The 23,601-nt window shown below is 36.8% G+C and overlaps 1 protein-coding gene across 7 annotated transcripts in view; it reads right to left on the bottom strand.

Moving 5' to 3' along the window:
* wnt11 (wingless-type MMTV integration site family, member 11) overlaps positions 1 to 20,110 on the bottom strand; it is a 65,106-nt gene extending 44,996 nt beyond the window's left edge. For 2 of the 7 annotated variants that reach the window (XM_061963173.2, XM_061963180.2), the window contains exons 1-2: positions 20,028 to 20,110; positions 17,145 to 17,284 (exon numbers count right to left, since the gene is read on the bottom strand). The gene's annotated coding sequence lies outside the window, so the exon portion shown is untranslated. Of the gene's footprint in view, positions 1 to 822; positions 924 to 1,758; positions 1,971 to 17,144; positions 17,285 to 20,027 lie in introns of those variants that run through there. The other 5 variants (XM_061963175.2, XM_061963174.2, XM_061963179.2 and 2 more) reach the window with 4 other exon arrangements.
* Positions 20,111 to 23,601: the final 3,491 nt, after the last annotated feature.

Below are 23,601 nucleotides of genomic sequence, written 5' to 3'. Positions count from 1 at the left end.
TGCAAGTTTGAATAAACAAAAGACATGCATTCAGGAAAAACATTTAAGAAAATAAATACTACTGCCCTTGTGTCAAAACATTGGGGTCATTTTAAAGTCAATATAAATTATGGACGCAAGTAATTTACTGGGATTGATCACGATTAATCAAAACGCACAAGTGTCAGTAATCTAATAAAAATGGCATTGTTCAACAGCACTTGTATATAAGGTAATGATTATTTTATTTATATACTATCAGTTTTTGAGACTGTTGTATTTAGTTATTAAAATATTTCCTAATAACTCAGGCAAATTCACAAATGTATTCAATGATCATGACATTTCAAATCAAAGGTTTTGGTAACAGTATCGGCAATAATCACCCTATATTATTAATTCCCAGTACTGCCAACCCTTACAAAGTACTACTAAAATACTATCCATCCATCCTATCCTACCGCTTGTCCCTTTGATGCAAAATGTTAAATACATGTTACATTGTTCATGCTTAATGTATTCTTTAATTAAAAATAACTTACGTGGCAAAAATATACAAAGAACATACAATACTGTATATAAAATAATTTAAACAGTGACATTTATTGAGTGTCTTAGTAGCATTTAGCTATTATGACAAATAATGTCAAGTAAGGCTTTACATAGCAATTATACGGCTAAAGGTCCGATAGCGATATTTGACTAGCTTGTTTTATACTGACTGATTGAACAAATATAGCAAGAATAGTTTAATTGTAATGTTTGACACCCTATTAAAGTGTTAGAATTGTTTATTGTTCTGGTAAAAAAAAAAAAAAGCTTTTTGGAAACAAGCTAGCTTACCTGACACAGCCAAGCGACGCCCTGGGGTAGTCACGTGACTGTCACATGACGAAATCACTTAAGGACATGACGAATACAGGTGGCCGACATTCTAATTGTGGTACTGATCCAATGGCGCGTATCGCCGATACCGATACGATAACATCAATAAATGATTTTGTCTTTAATTTGTTTTAATTGGAAGAAAACAGAAATTTCAGGCAAAGAAAATATGTTTTATCAACAGTGATTTTGGCAACATAAATACAAGAATATAAGACAACGTAACAATAACAACAACATATAGCAATTATTCCGTTTTATAACTAAATCATTAAAGTAAAAAAGGATAGGTAAAGATCAGCAAATTGTCATGAGTTAAATATTCAATTATAGGCTGTAGTTATTAATATAAAATAAATACGGAATGATGATTTATTTATTTTTTGTCTGAATGTGGTGAGTCTTTTTAATCTGTGATTCATGTTGGTTTTCCTTCACTAAGCATTGAAAACAACACAGGTAATTATTTAATGTTAACAAAAGATAATATAAGTCGTCTTAAATGATAGTAACATTTAAAGCACATACTATATACATTATTGCAGATAACTATCAAAGTATATAAGTATGTCATTGATTCCATATTGGATCGATACGTGTCGAGAAAACATCACTTTAGATCAGCTAACAAGACAACAGTTGTAAATTGATTATATTAAAAAAAGACACAAACTGGTTTAAAGTTAGTGTCATTAAACAGTAAAAAAAAAAAAGGAAAAAGTTTTGCAATGACGTCATTGCATTTATTTTAAAGACAGTAAAGTAAATCGCAAGTTATGTTTACGTCCCATGTTAAAACGGGGATAACTATCTGTAATGGTGATGTCCGTGACGGACGTGCACAACGCATCCTCCGATTAAGTACAATTTGGATTATTTTGAAAAGAAACCCACCTTTGACGCGGCGGTCCAAAGTGACAGAAATAAGACAATATCCACACAAAAAAAGAACGTTTTCTGTTTTCCTTTCGGCAAGACGAGTCCGTAAATCCAACACGGGAAGGAAGAAAGGCTCCGGGCAGATACTGGAGGTGTTAATGTACCTGATAATATTAATGTTACTGATCATGAATCTTTATGAATGTGTGCTTCCGCAGCGTGCAGCGTGTTATGAGTGTGTGAGAATGTATGAGAGTGTGTGTGAGGGGGAGAGAGAAAGAGAGAGAGAGAGAGAGAGAGAGAGAGAGAGATGGGAGCGTGCCTTTGAGGAGGAGAGAGAGTAATCATGATCATGTATGCTGATTGCCCTAACATAATGTAAACAATAAATACAATTACATATAAACTTATAAAAAGTAAGAAAAACAACAAAAGTACTTCCATCCAACTGTATCTATTGATATTGTAAGGACAATATACATATGTACTGTTGTGAAGTGAAGTGAATTATATTTATATAGCGCTTTTTCTCTAGTGACTCAAAGCGCTTTACACACTGAAACCCAATATCTAAGTTACATTTAAACCAGTGTGGGTAGCACTGGGAGCAGGTGGGTAAAGTGTCTTGCCCAAGGACATAACGGCAGTGACTCGGATGGCGGAAGCGGGTATCGAACCTGCAACCCTCAAGTTGCTGGCACAGCCACTCTACCAACCGAGCTATACCGGCCCCACTGTTACACATCATTCAGAGTATTTTTGACACAGCTCGGGCTTTTATTTCTCACATCATGATAATTCTAGCAAACAGGCATGTAGTTCAACTCCACATGTTAGCCTTTTGTCGTAACATCAAACATCCTAAAGGGGACCTATCTTGATTTGTTTCCATTTTTAAAATAGTTCCTTTTGGTCTACATAACGTGTAATAATGGTTATTTGGTCCAGATTTTGCTGTAAGGCCATACACTAACAAACATAACAAATGTTTTTGGCCACCCATCCAAATGATGAGAATCAGGTTCCTAATCACTTGGCCCAGCCACAGGTGTATAAAATCAAGCACTTATGCATGGAGACTGTTTCTACAAACATTTATGAAAGAATGGGCCGCGCTCAGGAGCTCAGTGATTTGGAGGATTGATTAGGAGGACCTAATAGATAGTGGAAGGTTGTTCCACAGTCTGGGCCCTGCCACAGAAAAGGTTCTATCTCCTCTGGTTTTGATTCTGCTTTTAGGGACAGCCAGGAGGAGCTGGTCTGAAGACCTCAGGTTCCTTCCTGGGAGAATAAGGCTGCAGCAGCTCAAGAGGATATGGCGGGGCTACTTAGTGCAGTGGTTCTCAAATTGGGGGTACGCGTACCCTGGGGGGTACTTGAAGGTATGCCAAGGGGTACGTGAGATTTTTTTTTAAATATTCTAAAAATAGCAACAATTCAAAAATCCTTCATAAATATATTTATTGAATAATACTTCAACAAAATATGAATATAAGTTCATAAACTGAACATCAAATCAAGTAGGCTATTCCATTCATTACCATAAACCCAGAGTTTCCCCCATGGTCCATGCCATAATGGTTTGACCCTACCTGGCGGTGCCGCACGGCACCAACTGTCAATCAACTATCGATGTAGAAAACAATGGAGGCTTGGTTAAAGCGTAGCAGTAATGCAGCTGAAAACATGGAGGAACATGTGCCAAAGAAGGCCAAACCAGAGTTGGCAAAATTCAGACAGTATTCGGAAGAATATGTGTTAATGGGATTTACGGCTTCGAGTTGTAACCCCCCCCCAAGGCATTGTGTTTTTTCTGTGGAGAAATGTTAGCGAACAGCGGCATGAAGTCCGCACATCTTCAGCGGCATCTCCGGACAAAACACGCTTGCCATGTCTGTAAGCCACCTGATTTTCTTTAAGAGGAGACTAAATGCAACAATGATATATTGAGTGTTGACAGCTAGATTTTTTGTGGACATGTTCCATAAATATTGATGTTAAAGATTAATTTTTTTGTGAAGAAATGTTTAGAGTTAAGTTCATCAATCCAGATGGATCTCCATTACAATCCCCTAAGAGGGCACTTTAAGTTGATGATTACGTCTATGTGTAGAAATCTTTATTTATAATTGAATCACTTGTTTATTTTTCAACAAGTTTTTAGTTATTTTTATATCTTTTTTTCTATTGTTTGTCTGGGTGGAGGTCCTGCTTTGGAAATAATTTGTACCCCTTTCAGACATTGCATTTAGTTCCCATTAAAACATTCACATGTTGCACAATGAGATGTAAGCAGGGGATCATGTGTACATTCCTGCAACTTCCTGTTTGTAAAAAATATATTTTTATTAGTATTTATTTGTGTATATATATATATATATATATATATATATATATATATATATATATATATATATATATATATATATATATAATTAATATACTAACAGCATTTCATGATTAATATTTATAAATTAAGATTCCTAATAAATGACACTAGAATAAGCACACATTTGATTGGTAAATCATAGTGTAACGACCTGGAATGACACTTTATGTGTGGTGTTGGAGTTGTACGACTTTTTGTGTGGCTGTAAACGCATCACTGGCCACGTGCCATATGTGTATGTGTTGGCGCAAGTGAGAAAGAGCGAGCAGCTGCTGTTGATATAACAAAGTTGCTTTTGGTCTGGTTTGTACTGCAGAAAATGACCACTTTTGCTAGATATCATTTTTTTTTACTAATGTTTTGGTGATGTGTTTATGGCCGACAATGAAGAGTTTTGCTCAGTAAAGTGATGGATGGAATTCATGTCCTCAAAGCGTCTCGACAGACGTTACAATATTTGAACAATAATGACGAAAACTGTTTTCTCTGTCGTGTCCGTGTGTCGAAAATTGTTAAGCGCTTATTTTTTTATTTGGTTTTGTGCGTGTCATAGATTTGCCGTGCGCTGAGGACGCTTGAGCAGTGCGCAATTGCACAGAGGGAACATTGAAACGTTTGTTAAATTCTGTTCTCTGTCACACAGAATTTATCATTTTGACCAAACTGGGCCGTAATTTATTGTTCAACTTCGGCAGACACGTTCACAACAGTACATCACAAGCGCTACTCCATTTCCGGTGCATCACTGAATAATGTCCCTGTTGCAACACAAACAATACTTCCCAGGGAACGCATATCTTAACAATATTGTTACAACATTAATTAATAAAATTAACAAAAACTGCTTTGACATATTAACGTCTAACTAATTACTTCATAAGAATAAACAACACGTTACTACTTACAACAAAAAGTAATCTGAGTACTCTCAACACTGGTTATCTAGTTATTAAACACTTAGACAACCTTAGACACGTTTGGACATTTTGTTTAGGAGACTGGTATGTATCGTATATCGCCATTTGTTCTGAAAATACCTACATTACGTCACGCTACATCCACTCCGCTACTTTACGCCGCGCGATATCACATTACGCTACGTTACATTATGATACTCCACATTACATTACGTTAGACCACGCTACGTTACAGTATATTTCGCTACAATAGGCTACACTATGTTACGCCATGCTATATTATATTACGCTATGTTATGTTACATTACACTACATTACGTTATGTTACACTACATGGCATCACATTATGTTACATTAAACTACACTAATTTATATTACGGTGTGTCTCGTTATGCTATGTTACGTCACGCTACGTTATGCTACATCACACTACGTCGTGCTGCGTGAACGCTACTTAATGCTACCTTACGTTATGTTACGCTACGTTATGTTACGCTACGTTATGTTACGCTACGTTATGTTACGCTTGGGTATGTTACGCCACGCTACATTACATTACGTTACGCTACGTTACATTGTGTAACACTACGTTATATTACGTTACCATCCATTCATCCATTTTCTACCGCTTGTCCCTTTTTGGGGTCGCGGGGGATGCTGGAGCCTATCTCAGCTGCATTCGGGCGGAAGGCGGGGTACACCCTGGACAAGTCGCCACCTCATCGCAGGGCCAACACAGATAGACGGACAACATTCACACTCACATTCACACACTACGGCCAATTTAGTGTTGCCAATCAACATTACGTTACACTACGTTCAATTATGCTACAATACATTAAATTATGCTATGTTATGTTACTTTACGTTACATTACGCCACGTTATATTACAATACACTACACCTTAATATGCTATGTTAGGCTTCTTTACATTATGCTATGTTGTATTATGCTACTCTACATTACATTACACTATGTTATGTTACAATACGCTACGCTAAGCACGCGAGGTCAAACCACACCAGGTCCAGGTATATCACATCACATAACATCACATCACATATTATTTTTTACTTTATTGTATTATATTAGATTAGATTTTTTTAACTGAACTTGATTTTGTTCTGTGCAATGAAACCAAAGATTGATGGCTTGTGAGAGGTCCATAAAACGTGGATAAATGTGCTGATGAATAAAGAGAAGGAGTTGAATTAAATCATTTCTGTTTCTTCCTACTTCTTTTCGAACATAATGAATGTCAAACAGGAGATCATGAACTTTAGCGGGACTTGTTAATAAGTTTGTCAGAAATAAATCATAGCAGTAACATTTGCCTAGTTTGATGCCGCTGCGGCTTTTTGTGTGTTTTAATTTTTTCCACTTCTCCTGAGAGTTTGTGCGAGGCAGAAGCAAAGTGAGCTGTTGTCCAGACGTTGACCTTCCAACTGCTTTTGCTAACATTAATGACTTCAGGTTGTGCATATCAAGTGTTTTGTCGCTGACACACACACACACACACATGCACTACAACTTATCTGCTTCCATTTATTTTAATATACCTTAAACACTCCTTTTCTACCATGTTGCCCCTCACGTGGAGCTAAATATTAGTCCTACGATGCCGTGCACAACAACAAAAATGAACGTACTGTATTGAACTTTTTAAGCCAGTGATTCTCAAATTGTGGTACGTTGACCACTAGGCTCCATCTTGTGGTACAGCGTTTATTTTCCTATATTCAAACACAGTGTAACTGTTCAAGTATGTACTATACTTGTTGAATAAAATATCTGCCTTGTTTTAAATGAATACCTGGGCTTACTACGCTACTGTATTTTAATGTTGGTCATTATGGTGGTACTTGGAGTGCCAAGTTTTTTTTTCTGAGGTGGTACTTGGTGAAAAAAGTTTGAGAACCACTGTTTCAAACTCTGGCCATTTTGCATATGATTTGTGTGCATGTTCATTGTGCTTTTATTTCCTTTTTATGTCCTAATCATGCCATCATTCAATATATATATAATGTATGTTTATTTGTTACTGGGTTAGAGTAGATCACAGGTGTCAAAGTCAAGGCCCGGGGGCCAGATCTGGCCGGCAAACACCTGGAAATGATATGTGTCAATAAAGTACTTAATATTTTCTCACTAAATGTAATTGATTGTTTTCTTTTTGACAGAAAGAATATATGTACTGCTGGAAATTGCATACCTTTTAAACTTTAATTGTATCCAATATTGCAACAAATATTACAGTATATTATCATAGTCTCCAAACATTTTTTTGTCTAAATAAAAATGCTTAACTTTAAAACAACTACCTATCAAATCGATAATTGTTCTTTACAGCATATTACTGTAAATTGAAAAAAACTACTACTGTTTTTTGCGTTAAAATTCTGTTAACTGAGCTGCCAGTTTTTGACTGTAAAATCTACGGTTGTTGTTTTTGACTGTGTTTTACTGTAAATGGAAAGACGGTACATTTGTTTTTACGGTAGAAAAACTGGCAGCTAAGTTGCCAGAATAGAAAAATAACTTGTACTGTTTTTTCCATTAACAATATAATGTTGTAAAAAAACAATGTAAATTTAACACAAACATTCTGGCAACTAAGCTGCCAGCTTTTTTCCGTGAAACACCCCCCCCAAAAATAACAGTGGTACTGTTTTTCCATTTACCGTAAAATGTTGGCAAAAAAAAAAAAACAATTGTATATTTTACAGTAAAATGTTGTAAATGTAAAGTTTTTACTGTAAAATCGACAGTCGCATTTAGAGAAGTTACACTTCACTTCCATGTTTAGGTTACAGCTTAGTGCATTGATGACATAACACATACTTGCCAACCCTCCCGGATTTTCCGGGAGACTCCCGAAATTCAGCGCCTCTCCCGAAAACCTCCCGGGACAAATTTTCTTCCGAAAATCTCCCGAAATTCAGGCGTACCTGCCCAATCACGTTATAACTGTAGAATGATGGAGGGCGAGTTCTTGGTTTCTTATGTGGGTTTATTGTTAGGCAGTTTCTTTAACGTCCTCCCAGCGCGGCAACAACACACAACAACAGCAGTCACGTTTTCGTCTACCGTAAAGCAGTTTGTCTGCCGTAAACAGCAATGTTGTGACACTCTTAAACAGGACAATACTGCCATCTAGTGCATTTAATGAAAGCACTTGTGTGCGTGCCACACAGCAATGCATCATCAGAGAGAGTGTTCAGCATGGTTAGAAAAATAGTGACAGAGAATAGAACAAGGATGGACAATTCAAACCTTAACTCAACAATGAGTAGATGAGTGTTATGTGTGTGTGTATATGTGTAATTAAATGAACACTGAAATTCAAGTATTTATTTTATATATATATATATATATATATATATATATATACATATATATATATATCATACTTGCCAACCCTCCCGGATTTTCCGGGAGACTCCCGAAATTCAGCGCCTCTTCCGAAAACCTCCTGGGACAAATTTTCTCCCGAAAAACTCCCGAAATTCAGGCGGACCTGAGTGACGTGTTGACAACACACAACAACAGTGTCTACCGTAAAGCAGTTCGTCTGCCGTAAACAGCAATGTTGTGACACTTTTAAACAGGACAATACTGCCATCTACTGTACATGCATATGTGACCCACCCATAATGTGTCACATTTTTGTGTTGATTTATTTATTTTATTTTGTGGTTTGAATTCGTTTTTGGAGCTGTCATTACACATTTATCAGTATTCACATTGGTCAGTAGGGGGCAGTAGGGCGTTTCTTCCCAATTGAATACTATCACCTGCACACCGGAAGTGTCTTGTCATTCTGATGAGCGCGACCAGTCTGTGAACAATTGAAACGTGCTGTGTGCTTTTTCCTCCTGTATAACAGGTTAGTTTTGGTGAATCAACTCACTAAATAATATCCATGTGATCTTTATAAGTTTAAGTACACATTCTGATGGTGGAGCCTAACTCTAAAGTGTTTGTGAGTTGTAGTTTGTAAATGAACACTGAAATTCAAGTATTTATTTTTTATATATATATAGCTAGAATTCACTGAAAGTCAAGTATTTCTTTTATATATATATATATATATATATATATATATATATATATATCTTAAACACGCCCCCAACCACGCCCCCCTCCCCCTCCCCACCCCCCACCTCCCGAAATCGGAGGTCTCAAGGTTGGCAAGTATGATATATATATATATATATATATATATATATATATATATATATATATATATATATATATATATATATATATATATATATATATATATATATATGAGAAATACTTGACTTAGTATTTATTTATATATATATATATATATATATATATATATATATATATATATATATATATATATATATATATGAAATACTTGACTTGGTGAATTCTAGCTGTAAATATACTCCTCCCCTCTTAACCATGCCCCCAACCACGCCCCCCTACCTCCCGAAATCGGCGGTCTCAAGGTTGGCAAGTATGACATAACATGTAGGTTGTTACTGTAACTGCTTCAGTAAGATGGGATCAAGCTCAGGAAAACTGAAAGACGGTAGACAGGAAGTGGAGAGGCACTTTTATAACTGTCTGAGGTCAAAAAAATGTCACGACACCTCTTCTCAAACCAATCGCACACTTCCGGCTTCAAAGTAAAAGTGCTACGCGTCACATCCGGTTTAACTACACTAACAAAATAAAAATGTCTTACATTACCATCATGCTTTGTCAAATAATAACAATAATAATAATGGATTAGATTTGATATCGCGCTCTTCTATTATTAGATACTCAAAGCGCTCACAGAGAAGTGGGTACCCCTCATTCATTCACACCTGGTGGTGGTAAGCTACATTTGTAGCCACAGCTGCCCTGGGGTAGACTGACGGAAGCGAGGCTGCCAGTTTGCACCTACGGCCTCTCCGACCACCACCTATCATTCAGTCATCATTCATTCACCAGTGTGAACGGCACCGGGGGCAAGGGTGAAGTGTCCTGCCCAAGGACACAACGGCAGCGATTTGGATGTCAAGAGGCGGGGAGCGAACCTGCAACCCTCAGGTTTCTGGCACGGCCGCTCTACCCACTACGCCGTACCCACCCAAATATGTTTTGTAATGTAATCTGTCATATTTCCACCTAAATAGATGCCAGTATATAAATTGAGGAATAGATGGGGGGATTTTTGTGGTAGGTTGAAATATTGTGTACTTTTATAACACGTTTATATACGTGACCCCGAAAGGGACAAGCGGTAGGAAATGGATGGATGGATGGATGGTTGATTGTCCTCAATTACATAATGTTTAGCAGGTTGAATATTAGACGCTATAGATAAATAAAGAGGGTTAAATGATAAACGGATTATGTTTGTATCGCGCTTAAGACATTGTCCTGCAGAGATATGAATAACATTAACTTGTACAACATGTCATGTACATAATATCAGAAGCAATTATTCAGTTAGAAATCTAACAGATTAAATTACCAACCATCTTTGACACTCAAATCATGATCGGAACAATCCACATTTTGTGTTATTAATGTTTGAACCTTGTATGTAAACATGGAAGTGTAGCTCTCCTCTTCTGAATGCAAGTGTTCCTACAGCAGGTATTTAAATTTTGTCGAGGATACACCAACGCAGTGCAGGTCATTTTTTTATTGTAATTAGAAACATCTTTATGTATATTTTGTTTTTAGCTGTTTTAAAAATATATAATATTTAAAAATGAAAAATAATCTCTCTATGATACACTTATTAATGATTACCTTAGTGAGGCAGTTGGCGTGTATATCACAGCTAGTCTGCACCATACTGAAGCAGAATTAGCCGATAACGTCAGCCAAGGACGTTGAAAATAATTTATAGACGGCGGACATTTATCTATGAAAATATGGGGAAGCTGCTAGAAGGAGATTACATAGAAGTCCACTTTCCGAGGTAAATGCTATACATAATGAATACTTCATAAAAATTACTGTACTTGTTTGTACTACATCCTAGTGCAGGGGTGGGCAAACTACGGCCCGGGGGCCACATCCGGCCCGTTGGTCCCTTGAAACTAGCCCGCGAAATATTAAAACACGATTGAGCAAAGATCTGTTTTGAGAATTGCCGAAACAAAACTGATACTAGACTTCGACGCACTGGCAAAAAAGAGTGGTCAACAACACTGCTGACCCTAAAAGAGAATGTAAGTGTTAAGCCTTTAAAACCATGTTTATGTTTCTTTGACATTCTGATGTGATTTTGTTGAAAATAGATGTATTATGATTAAAATAGCCCATGTTTGAGAAGCCTACTCTTAGTTCCAACAGATGGGATATGCTTTGAAATGCATCATGTCCTCGCCTGGCCAATCTGTCAAATTTCAAAAGCCAAAAAGTTTGCCCACCCCTGTCCTTGTTTTTGTACAATATTTCTTATCTAAAAGTTAGTTTTCCTTTTTATAGGGCATGCAACATGTTAAAATTGTAATGTTTTCAATTCATTTCAATGGGCTACGCTGTTTCAATTTTTTGATGCACGAGCTCTGTCACAGAACCAAATAAAGTCATTAATGATGTCCGATAATGGCTTTTTGCCGATATTCGATATTCTGATATTGTCCAACTCTTTAATTACCGATACCGATATCAACCGATACCGATATCAACCGATATATACAGTCGTAGAATTAACACATTATTATGCCTAATTTGGACAACCAGGTATGGTGAAGATAAGGTACTTTAAAAAAAATTATAAATAAATAAAATAAGATAAATAAATTAAAAACATTTTCTTGAATAAAAAAGAAAGCAAAACAATATAAAAACAGTTACATAGAAACTAGTGATTAACGAAAATTAGTAAAATTAACTGTTAAAGGTTAGTACTATTAGTGGACCAGCAGCACGCACAATCATGTGTGCTTACGGACTGTATCCCTTGCAGACTGTATTGATATATATTGATATATAATGTAGGAACCAGAATATTAATAACAGAAAGAAACAACTCTTTTGTGTGAATGAGTGTAAATGGGGGAGGGAGGTTTTTTGGGTTGGTGCACTAATTGTAAGTGTATCTTGTGTTTTTTATGTTGATTTAATAACAAATTTAAAAAAATTTAAAACATTAAAATAAAAAAACGATACCGATAATTAAAAAAAACGATACCGATCATTTCCGATATTACATTTTAACGCATTTATCAGCCGATAATATCGGCAGGCCGATCTTATCGGACATCTCTGAAAGTCATATATCTCGCTCCACTGTATTTATGACATATGATTTTCATTAGATTGCTTGCTTGTTTCTTTTTTGCCAGTTTAGTACTGACGTTTCCAATAATCGTCTGTTTCTTTCTAAAATTAGTTTGATTGACGTTCTTCCGTTTCAAGGCTGTAAGCTGGCAGCAACACAAATATAACCACGCCGTCCAATCACGACTGAGCATTATTTTTACCGAGCCCTTAGTGTGCCTAATGTTGTGTCCAGTGAGTGTGTGTTCGAGGTGGCGGTTTCGGCAGAAGTGTTTGAGGTGACAGTCAACTGTGAATAGACCCAGATCGTTACCTGTGTGGGCGTCGTGGCGCTTGCTGCAAGACCGGGCTCGCGTTCAGAGACTTTTTACACTCGGCCTCTTCATACCTGAACTGAGGTCAACACACAAGCCTTTGATTTTCCCACATCTCACCTCGTGAGGAACATAACAGGGACGACAGCTTCAAGGAGTCATAGCAGCAAAAGTCAACCAGCACAGTTCATGGCTGTCATGTCCCAGCTATGGCATAGATGTTATGTCAAAGAGATTTACGCACCTAATGTGTTGCCTTCAAGGAATTTTGTAACTATGCTAGTATATTTCTTGTTAAATAGATTAGTAGTAATTAATTTAATTTCGGTTCGGTACGTACTTCGGTTTAGAGGTCACCGTTCGGTTCATTTTCGGTACAGTAAGAAAACAACAAAATATACATTTTTTGGTTATTTATTTACCAAATTTGTAAACAATGGCACAACATACATATACACACAGGGTCCATTGCCAGGGTCAACATATATAAAATACAAACTAAATAAGATAAGGCTCAGAATGATTTCTTAACAAAACTTTTCTACATATAAAGTGCTTTTTTTGATTGATTGATTGAGACTTTTATTAGTAGATTGCACAGTACAGTACATATTCCGTACAATTGACCACTAAATGGTAACACTCCAATAAGTTTTTCGACTTGTTTAAGTCGGGGTCCACGTTAATCAACATTAAACTGCTTCAAGTTGTTGCTCAGATTAAATAAAATGACAAAACTTTTCTTCTACGTATAAAAAGTGCAACATTAAACAGTTTCAAGAAACAACCCTTTTGTGTGAATGAGTGTGAATGAGTTTTTGTTGGGGGAGGAAGGTTTTTTGGGTTGGTGCACTAATTGTAAGTGTATCTTGTGTTTTTTATGTTGATTTAATTTAAAAAAAAAAAAACAAACAAAAAAAAAACGATACCGATAATAAAAAACAAAAACCGTTAATTTCCGATATTACATTTTAACACATTTATCGACCGATAATATCGGCCTGCCGATATTATCGGACATCCCTAGTTAGCATGTTTTATGAGAGTAGCGTATGTGTGTGTGTGGCCCTTTAATATGTGACAGCATGTGAGGTGAGTGTGTGGGCGAGCGAGGTGAGGGAGCGGTAGGTGAGTGCGGGGAGTGGCTAGTGTTTTGTTGGATTGGCTGTGTGCAAGACCTCAATAAAGCCACGATTTGCAACTAATCGCCGGACTCGTCATTTACCCTTGAGTCCGGAGCTGTGGAGACCCACTGCCGGGTAAAGTGAAGGGTGTTGCACCCCAGAATACATCGACCCTGGAGGAGTGTCTCCCCTGCGCTCCTCGACTACGGTCTGGGAGCCAGAAGCAGGAAAGGTGCAACACATGTTTGACGTGTTGTCAGAAGCAGCTGCTGAACAATGTCGGCAAACCTCCGTCATTCATTGTTGTATCGCGCAGCCAAAGGGGAGAGCTTAACAAGGCAGGAGGGTCTTCCAGCTCTGGCTTTTACATGTTGTCCTAGCCCGGTCGCTGCTAGTATGTGTACTCGTTCGGTACACCTCCGAACCGAACCGAAACCCCCGTACCAAAACGGTTCAATACAAATACAAGTACCGTTACACCCCTAGTAGTAATAGAAAAATGTCAGCTGCAGTCCCAAATATTTGTTTATTAAGAAACTTTGCCCATAAAGTTTGCAGAGAATTGTTATTCGTATTACACAATAAATATGGCAACTAAAGGGTGTCTATTGGATATTCCTCCAGATAACACTCAAAACTAAGGGACTCTTTTTCGATACCATACCGATATTTGAGCCTTGACTATTGGCCGACACCAATTACGATCTGATATCATCACAAACCATCCTTTTTAGTTATTGATTGTATGTTAGAAAAGGTTTGATCAAATGAGATCAGTCAAACATGGTCGGTATGATTAACACTAACCTCTTTATAATAACCGCCTGGAATGGACTTAGGCTGTCTTTACAGTGAAGTGGGGTGGTCACAATAATTCAAGAAGTAAACGACATAGTAAGTTGAAAGATGTGGACATGTTTGTTACTTGATACGTTCTAATACTCTAAGTAATATGCAACTAGAATAATGTTTTACTTGTTTATAATGACAAATGTGATTTTTTAGACTGCAACATACCGTATTTTCCGGAGCATAGGATGCACCGGATTATAAAGCGCACTGCCGATGAGCGGGTCGAGTCAGGTCTACTTTCATACAAAAGTCGCACCGGATTATAGAGCGCATTAAAGGAGTTATATTATTATAATTTTGTTCTAAATGTAAAACACTTCTTTGTGGTCTACATAACATGTAATGGTGGTTATTTGGTCAAAATGTTGCATAGATGATGTTTTACAGATCATCTTCAAGCCGCTTTCTGACAGTCGCTTCAGGGTGCGCCGTTTTGTGGGCGGTCTTATTTACGTGGCTCACATTTGGCAGCGTCTTTTCTCCGTCATGTTTGTTGTAGCGGTGTAGCGTGCAAGGACGGGAGTGGAAGAAGTGTCAAAAGATGGAGCTAACTGTTTTAATGACATTCAGACTTTACTTAAATCAATAACGGAGCAGCATCTTCTCATCTGGAAACAACAACAAGGCCGGAAATGTGTCCTGTGAAAAACCGTCCGACTGGAACTCTCTAATAGCTAAAGTTCCTTGGGTGAATAATATAAACTCACTACACCGGTATGTTTTAGCTCTTTCATGGCGAGTTTACTGACAGATATAAGTAAGAATTTTACACTACTTTATATGAGAAATGGCAACAGCAGAGGATGAATGTCACATAACAAGAAGATAGAGGAAAAGAAGAAGCTTATCGACTAAGGTGTCCACACGAACTACAAAGGCGGACGCACGCAGATTTTCAGGACTTATGCAGATCCCAAATACAGATCAGCAGGTACCAGAAGGTAAGAAAAGTTGCTTTTGCATAATATTGCAAAACAAAACACCAGATAATATGTCTTACCTTTTACACACACCATAATAATAATAATAATAATAACTGGGATTTATATAGCGCTTTTCTAAGTACCCAAAGTCGCTTTACATGTAGAACCCATCAATCATTCACACCTGGTGGTGGTAAGCTACTTTCATAGCCACAGCTGCCCTGGGGTAGACTGACGGAAGCGTGGCTGCAATTTTGCGCCAACGGCCCCTCCAACCACCACCTATCATTCATCATTCAATTCACCGGTGTGAGTGGCACCGAGGGCAAAGGGTGAAGTGTCTCGCCCAAGGACACAACGGCAGCGATTTTTGGATGGTAAGAGGCGGGGAGCGAACCTGCAACCCTCAGGTTTCTGGCACGGTTGCTCGTATGTTGAAGCACAGTACAATCCGATGCGGCTTTAAAGTCGTACTAAAACATTTTGATAGATGTTTGAGCGCCGTGTGTAATGTTCTATATTTTCAATGGAACATATAAAATTTTGGTGTTGTTTACTGGCGTCATATTGCAGTCTACACGTATCTCTTATGTGTGACTGCCACACTGATCATTTCACCATGTATCAAATAAAATAGCTTCGAGGTCGGTAAGCACAACCAAAATTATTCCGTACATTAGGCGCATTGTCGAGTTTTGAGAAAATGAAAGGATTTTAAGTGTGCCTTCTAGTCCGAAACATACGGTAGTTCAAATAAGGACACTCATTACGTGTGTCTAGCTTGTGTACTATTGTGTGCTTATCTCTTGTGTAGCTGCTAGCTCCTTGTAGCCGATATCCTTCCATGTTTTTTGTCTTGTAAATGACTTGGCTAATATACAAGAAGAGACCAGCCATGTGTGCTTGTTGGAGGACATTTAGATTGGACTTTTAAATTGTTCTATTAATAATAGCCATGATCGCGATATATCTACATAGCTTAAATCTGAGCAAAGCCAATTTTATAAAAAATCAAACCACTTAAATGTCACCACCGGCCACCAGCATATGTCATTAAAAAGTCCATGAAATCATAAGATTGATGCAACAAGCACCATTAAGATTAGTCGCTAACGTTAACCTGCTTAAAAAGAAAGTATATTAAAAGTTAAAGTTAAAGTACCAATGATTGTCACACACACACTAGGTGTGGCGAAATTATTCTCTGCATTTGACCCATCACCCTTGTTCACCCCCTGGGAGGTGAGGGGAGCAGTGGGCAGCAGCGTTGGCCGTGCCCGGGAATAATTTTTGGTGATTTAACCGATCTCAGGGCGGACACTCTAACCACAGTGGCCTATTATTCCTCTGCCGCGAAACAAAACAATGCTCAAATGAACGTTTATGATTACGACACTAATCTTGGTTGCTTTCATGACTTTTCATATGAAGGAAATACCGCTTTTTAAGTTAGTCCATTGTTTGGTGTTACACTGAAATGTGTCCCACCAGAAACAATGACACTTACTCTACAAAAGCTTTACTTTAGTCAAATTTATGATCAATCTATTGGCAAATATGTAAATTTTGTGCATGTATGTGATTTTATACGTCAATCATGTTCATATTCCATACTCACAGGTTGTGTTCTCTACATTTTCGGTGAGGTCTGTCAACGGCGCTGTAGGCGAGCCACGCCGGAGACAAGATGTGCTCCTTTCACACTGCTGAGCAGCAATAATCAGGGCTTTGTTTGGTTGTATCTGCTGTTACCGCTGACTGTAAGAATACATGCACTCAGTGGGTTATGGAAGATAAGTATATGCAGAGTCATTGTCAATACAAAGCACATTTCAGCACGATGCAACTGCTAAAAATGCACATTAGTTTTTTTTTGGGTTCCTAATGTCTGGGCAATTACACAAAAATGAAAATATTACAGGGTTCCCCCAGAGTTTCATTACACGTTTTATTGATTTGTGATTGTTGCAGCCTTAAATGTCTGAATTTGCTGCAGTTTGTCTGAAAGTAAGCAAAAGTTGAGATATTTCGAGGCTTATTTTTTTCAATAACATTGAATCAACTTGTGATTTTATGAATTTGTTACTAATAGAATAGAATAGAAAGTACTTTATTGAGCCCTGGAGTAAATTCAGCACCACTGTTCGCTCACGATAAACAATTAACATTTAGGTATTTTTTACATTTGAATAATATAAATACAGTCTATTATACATCATCATCATCATTCAACATTTCTTTTTATTCCTTTCATGAAAATGCATATATACAAGGCATGTACAGTTGACACTTTCATTGTTTTTTTGTTTCTTATACATTTCCATGATCAGAAAGGAGCAGATGGAAGAATAATATTATTATATTTATCTGCCCCCTTTTTTTAACACAAATTATTTTAGATGACTTTATCACTGTTCCCTCCACCAACACCCGAACTCCAACATACTTTTCCATTTTCGTTTAAGCATTTTCACAATGACACGTGCAATCAAAATCAAAAATCAGTTTGACATAATTCCAGTTATCTCTTTTTGTAACTATTTTTAAATTAAAAAATATTCTTGCAACTTTTTAAGTCTTTCTTTAGAGAATTCCATGCTTTCACACCAGCAACAGACAAGCACATTTGTTTCAAATTTGTTCTCACTCTTGGATGTTTAAAGTCATATGGCCTTCTGTGATTCTCATCTTCAGACGTGAACACAAATAACTTTTGTAAGTCCTTCGGAAGAACTTTATTTCTAGCTTTGAACATCACTAATAGAGTATGCAATTCTACAATGTCTTTTAGTTTTAATAATGCTGACCTAATGAAGTGTGGATTTGTGTGGTCTCTATATCCTACTTTAAAAATAATATGAATGGCTCTTTTCTGTAAAATAAATAAAGACATTATGTTGCTGTGATATGTATTTCCCCATATTTCTGCACAATAATTGAAATTGTCATGACGTGGACTATGGGGTGTTTGTTTTCCCGAGATGCAAGTAAAGTTGGAGTGGACATGGCGTGAAGGTGAGGACATATTTTATTTTAACACTAACAAAAGGTACAAACTAGTGATGGGTCCGGCAACACCGATGCATCGGCGCATGCGTCGAGCTCATAGAGCGAAACCCTGTGTCGGTGCGCGTACCGCTTTTAGAAAGTCACGTGACCGATCATGAGCTGTTTTGGTCACGTGACCGATACGCGAACTGTGTCGCACTGACGCCTCCTCTGTGCCCTGTGAAAGGGTCTTTTCTACAGCCGGAGAAATAATAACTAAGAAGAGAAAGCGTCTAAAATTGAATACGTTGGAAAAACTGTTTTTAAAAAAAAAATAAAAATGTGTAAAAAAAAAAAAAAAAATTCCAGGTCCACAAGCATCCTCATTCACAACACGTTCTCTTAGATTTCCATGTTATGATACATGTTCACATTATTTATTGACTGTATCTAAAAAAGACAAAAAATATATTTTTATTTAAATGAAGTTATGAAATAATCCTAAATGAAATACAATGACTTGGTTTATATTATTGTATATACTAGGTCAGTGGTTCTCAACCTTTTTTCAGCAATGTACCCCCTGTGAATTTTTTTTTAATTCAAGTACCCCCTAATCAGAGCAAAGCATTTTTGATTGAAAAAAAAAAAGATAAAGAAGTAAAATACAGCACTATGTCATCAGTTTCTGATTTATTAAATTGTATAACAGTGCAAAATATTGCTCATTTGTAGTGGTCTTTCTTGAACTATTTGGAAAAAAAGATATAAAAATAACTAAAAACTTGTTGAAAAATAAACAAGTGATTCAATTATAAATAAAGATTTCTACACATAGAAGTAATCATCAACTTAAAGTGCCCTCTTTGGGGATTATATTAGAGCTCCATCTGGATTCATGAACTTAATTCTAAACATTTCTTCACAAAAAAAAAAATCTTTAACATCAATATTTATGGAACATGTCCACAAACAATCTAGCTGTCAACACTGAATATTGCATTGTTGCATTTCTTTTCACAGTTCTTTTTGACAGACATTTTAGTGACAAACCTGAGCTTGTGCTTCACTGAGTTTATGAACTTACATTCATATTTTGTTTAAGTATTATTCAATAAATATATTTATAAATGATTTTTGAATTGTTGCTATTTTTAGAATATTTAAAAAAAATCTCACGTAACCCTTGGCATACCTTCAAGTACCCCCAGGGGTACGCGTACCCCCATTTGAGAACCACTGTACTAGGTCATAAAATCAGTGTCAGTTGAGACGGTCCATAGGTTGCCTGTAGGGATTTTTAATGTCCAGCAGATGTCAGTATTTAGTGACACAGTATCGACACAGTATCAATACAGTTTTGCAATGTGTTGAAACGCTTCATGACGCCTCATCAACCCATCACTAGTACAAACTAAAGACGCGCACAAAGGCGGAAGTACAAACTTGGATAATGAAAACAAAAGACTAGCACAAAGGCAAAAACTATGAACATGAAATATATAACACTTACTGTGGCATGAAAAACGTGCATGGAACAATGGCTTGGAATGAACGCATGGGTGACAAGGGTAGCAGAAGCAAACAGAGTTAATGTCGCCAGGACGACCAACTGAAAGTGACAGGCTTAAATAGTAGTGACATGATTAACACAAGTGCTGTGTCCAAATGAGCAACAGGTGAAACTAATGGGTAACCATGGAAACAAAACAAGGGAGTAAAAAAGCAGGTACTAAGTGACCAAAAACCAAAAAGGACATAACTAAAACAAAACATGATCAAAAGACATGACAGAAATAAGGTAGAATAATTGAGCAATATAACATTCTCATTGTATTATACGGAAAACTGTATTTAACCTTGTTTAAAATAAATAAGCTTTTAGATACCTTATTTTTCACATGCAATATATGAGCTTTCCATGTCAACTTTTCATCTAAGATGACCCCAAGAAATCTGATTTCAGACACCTTCTCAATTTTCACATTGTTTATGGATAAACTAACTCCTATCTTTCTTTTATTACTGAATACCATACATTTAGTCTTTTCCAAATTTAAAGATAATTTATTTACATTAAACCACAATTTTAGTTTAACCATTTCCTCTTCAATATTATCGGCTAAGATTTTCAAGTCATCTCCTGAACAGTATAAATTTGTATCGTCTGCGAATAATATGTACTGTAAAATTTTCGAAACCTCACAAATATCATTTATATATAAAATAAAAAGTTTGGGTCCTAAAATCAAACCTTGTGGAGCATGTGAATAATATAAATACAGTCTATTATACATTCAAGTACAGTCAAAAAGGAAGATATGCATTATACACTTAATATTTTAAGTGTTCCTTGTAACCTTAACCTCAAATACTGTATTGATGTTTTACTAATTTTATACCACACAGACTTAAAATACACACTAGAGCACGTTCTCAGAGCTCATTGTCAAATGACTCTACTGTCTTATTTAACTATAACTAATAATCGTAATAATTATAATCACAGAAATAAATACCAGCAAAGGCTTCCTTATTGTCCGCTGTCTGCTCTGTCATCCACAAATTGCAGACATTCTCTGTGTATGTTTAACACTTAAAAAGTATTTGTCCTTCTTAAACCATTATTTATGTACAAACACATTTACCACTGCACGTTAAGAGCATTTGTGAACTGCTGAGAGCGATCTATACTGCTAATGTTTGTTGGTAAATGAGATACGATGAGATTGTCATCACACTTCAACATCTTTAACATGTAAATGTTGCCACTTTGCCAGGTCAGCATTGCAAATGAAAATATTTTCTTAATTGGCTTACCCTGGATAAATAAAAGTTACATAACTATATAAATACATGTAATCTAGGAAGTAAATGTTTATATACTACATTACCCAGAAGTCTTGGCGTTGTAGACAAGAACAGGAAGTAGGTCTTATTGTGCAGGAGGACAATTGTGCCATTTGATCAATAAAGAGTTCATATATTGTTACATGTTGTTTCTGCTTCGTCTACACAAGAAACTTACGTACGTTTTGATTAGACAATTGATGTGCGCGTTTGAAAGCTGCTCAGGGACAAATTTGATTGCCAAAAAAATTAAGGCTTGTTGGCCAAAACGGACGGCAAATTTTCGGGTTTTGGAAAAAGTTGCAAGGCCGCAAATTAATTTCCCCTCTGGGATTAATAAAGTACTTCTGAATGTGAATCTGAATCTAAATCACAGGGATTGGTCAAATTTACATGACTTAGCGCGATCTTGAATTTTTGAAGGGACTGAATATTAGCTAGTAGATAAACTACTGTCCTTAAGCATAGCAATGAGGTTTACCAATTCTACGATAGCAACTAAGCAGCTTCCTTTTAATCTTTATTTATTGTATATGTTATAAATAGGTAATACAATATATTTTTATTCAATAATTCTAATAATTGCATCTAATATTTTTATTAGTAAAGTTATTTATTTTAATAGACAGTTATTTAATTGATGATTTATTCTTGCTATCAATTTATTAAAAAAAAAAAATAATTCAGAACATATTTATAGTAAACATCGATTTAGCAGTCGCAAAATTATGCATACATTACAATGGTTTTATCATTTTAGATAACTCATATATTAATGAGATATCTACACACACAACATTGCTCAATAAATTATGTATTGGATTAGTGCAGATATTCACTTAAAGGGGCTGTTTGCAACATTTACACAGATGCCAACTTGCCAATGTATTTTACACATATATCCCGCCCTCTTACGGCTTCTCGTACGTAATGATGTAATCAGGTACGTACGTAACTCATGCAGGCGCATTAGCTTTGGGTGTTGTTAGCTAATAATAGCAAATTGGATAGATAGCGTTAGCGGTCATTGAATGTCGATTCTATCACAACAACATGACTTGACATGATAAACTTTGTAATCGTGAAAAATGTGTTGTGTTAGCTAGCTGGTGGAGTTCTTGTGTTATTTTTTTGCTTTGAAAATGTTACTGTGAGCCTGAGGAAGTAGCTAACAGCACCTTTAAAGGCCTACTGAAATGCGATTTTCTTATTTAAACGGGGATAGCAGGTCCATTCTATGTGTCATACTTGATCATTTCGCGATATTGACATATTTTTGCTGAAAGGATTTAGTAGAGAACATCGACAATAAAGTTCGCAACTTTTGGTTGCTGATAAAAAAGCCTTGCCTGTACCAGAAGTAGCAGACGATATGCGCGTGACGTCACAGGTTGTGGAGCTCCTCACATCTGCGCATTGTTTACAATCATGGCCACCAGCAGCGAGAGAGATTTGGACCGAGAAAGCGATGATTTCCCCATTAATTTGAGCGAGGATGAAAGATTCGTGGATGATGAAAGTGAGAGTGAAGGACTAGAGGGCAGTGGGAGCGATTCAGATAGGGAAGATGCTGTGAAAGGCGGGTGGGACCTGATATTCAGCTGGGAATGACTAAAACAGTAAATAAACACAAGACATATATATACTCTATTAGCCACAACACAACCAGGCTTATATTTATATGCCACAAATTAATCCCGCATAACAAACACCTCCCCCCTCTCGTCCATATAACCCGCCAATGCAACTCAAACACCTGCACAACACACTCAATCCCACAGCCCAAAGTACCGTTCACCTCCCCAAAGTTCATACAGCACATATATTTCCCCAAAGTTACGTACGTGACATGCACATAGCGGCACGCACGTACCGGCAAGCGATCAAATGTTTGGAAGCGTACTCACGGTACCGTGTCTGCGTATCCAACTCAAAGTCCTCCTGGTAAGAGTCTCTGTTGTCCCAGTTCTCCACAGGCCAATGGTAAAGCTTGACTGTCATCTTTCGGGAATGTAAACAATGAAACACCGGCTGTGTTTGTGTTGCGGCAGCCGCCCGCAATACACCGCTTCCCACCTACAGCTTTCTTCTTTGCTGTCTCCATTGTTCATTGAACAAATTGCAAAGGATTCACCAACACAGATGTCCAGAATACTGTGGAATTTTGCGATGAAAACAGACGACTTAATAGCTGGCCACCATGCTGTCCCAAAATGTCCTCTACAATCCGTGAAGTC

Source organism: Nerophis lumbriciformis, linkage group LG09 (assembly GCF_033978685.3).
Source record: "Nerophis lumbriciformis linkage group LG09, RoL_Nlum_v2.1, whole genome shotgun sequence".
NCBI classification, from domain to species: Eukaryota; Metazoa; Chordata; class Actinopteri; order Syngnathiformes; family Syngnathidae; genus Nerophis; species Nerophis lumbriciformis.
Note: the sequence above shows the minus strand (reverse complement) of the source record. Positions and strands in the feature narration are given on the sequence as shown.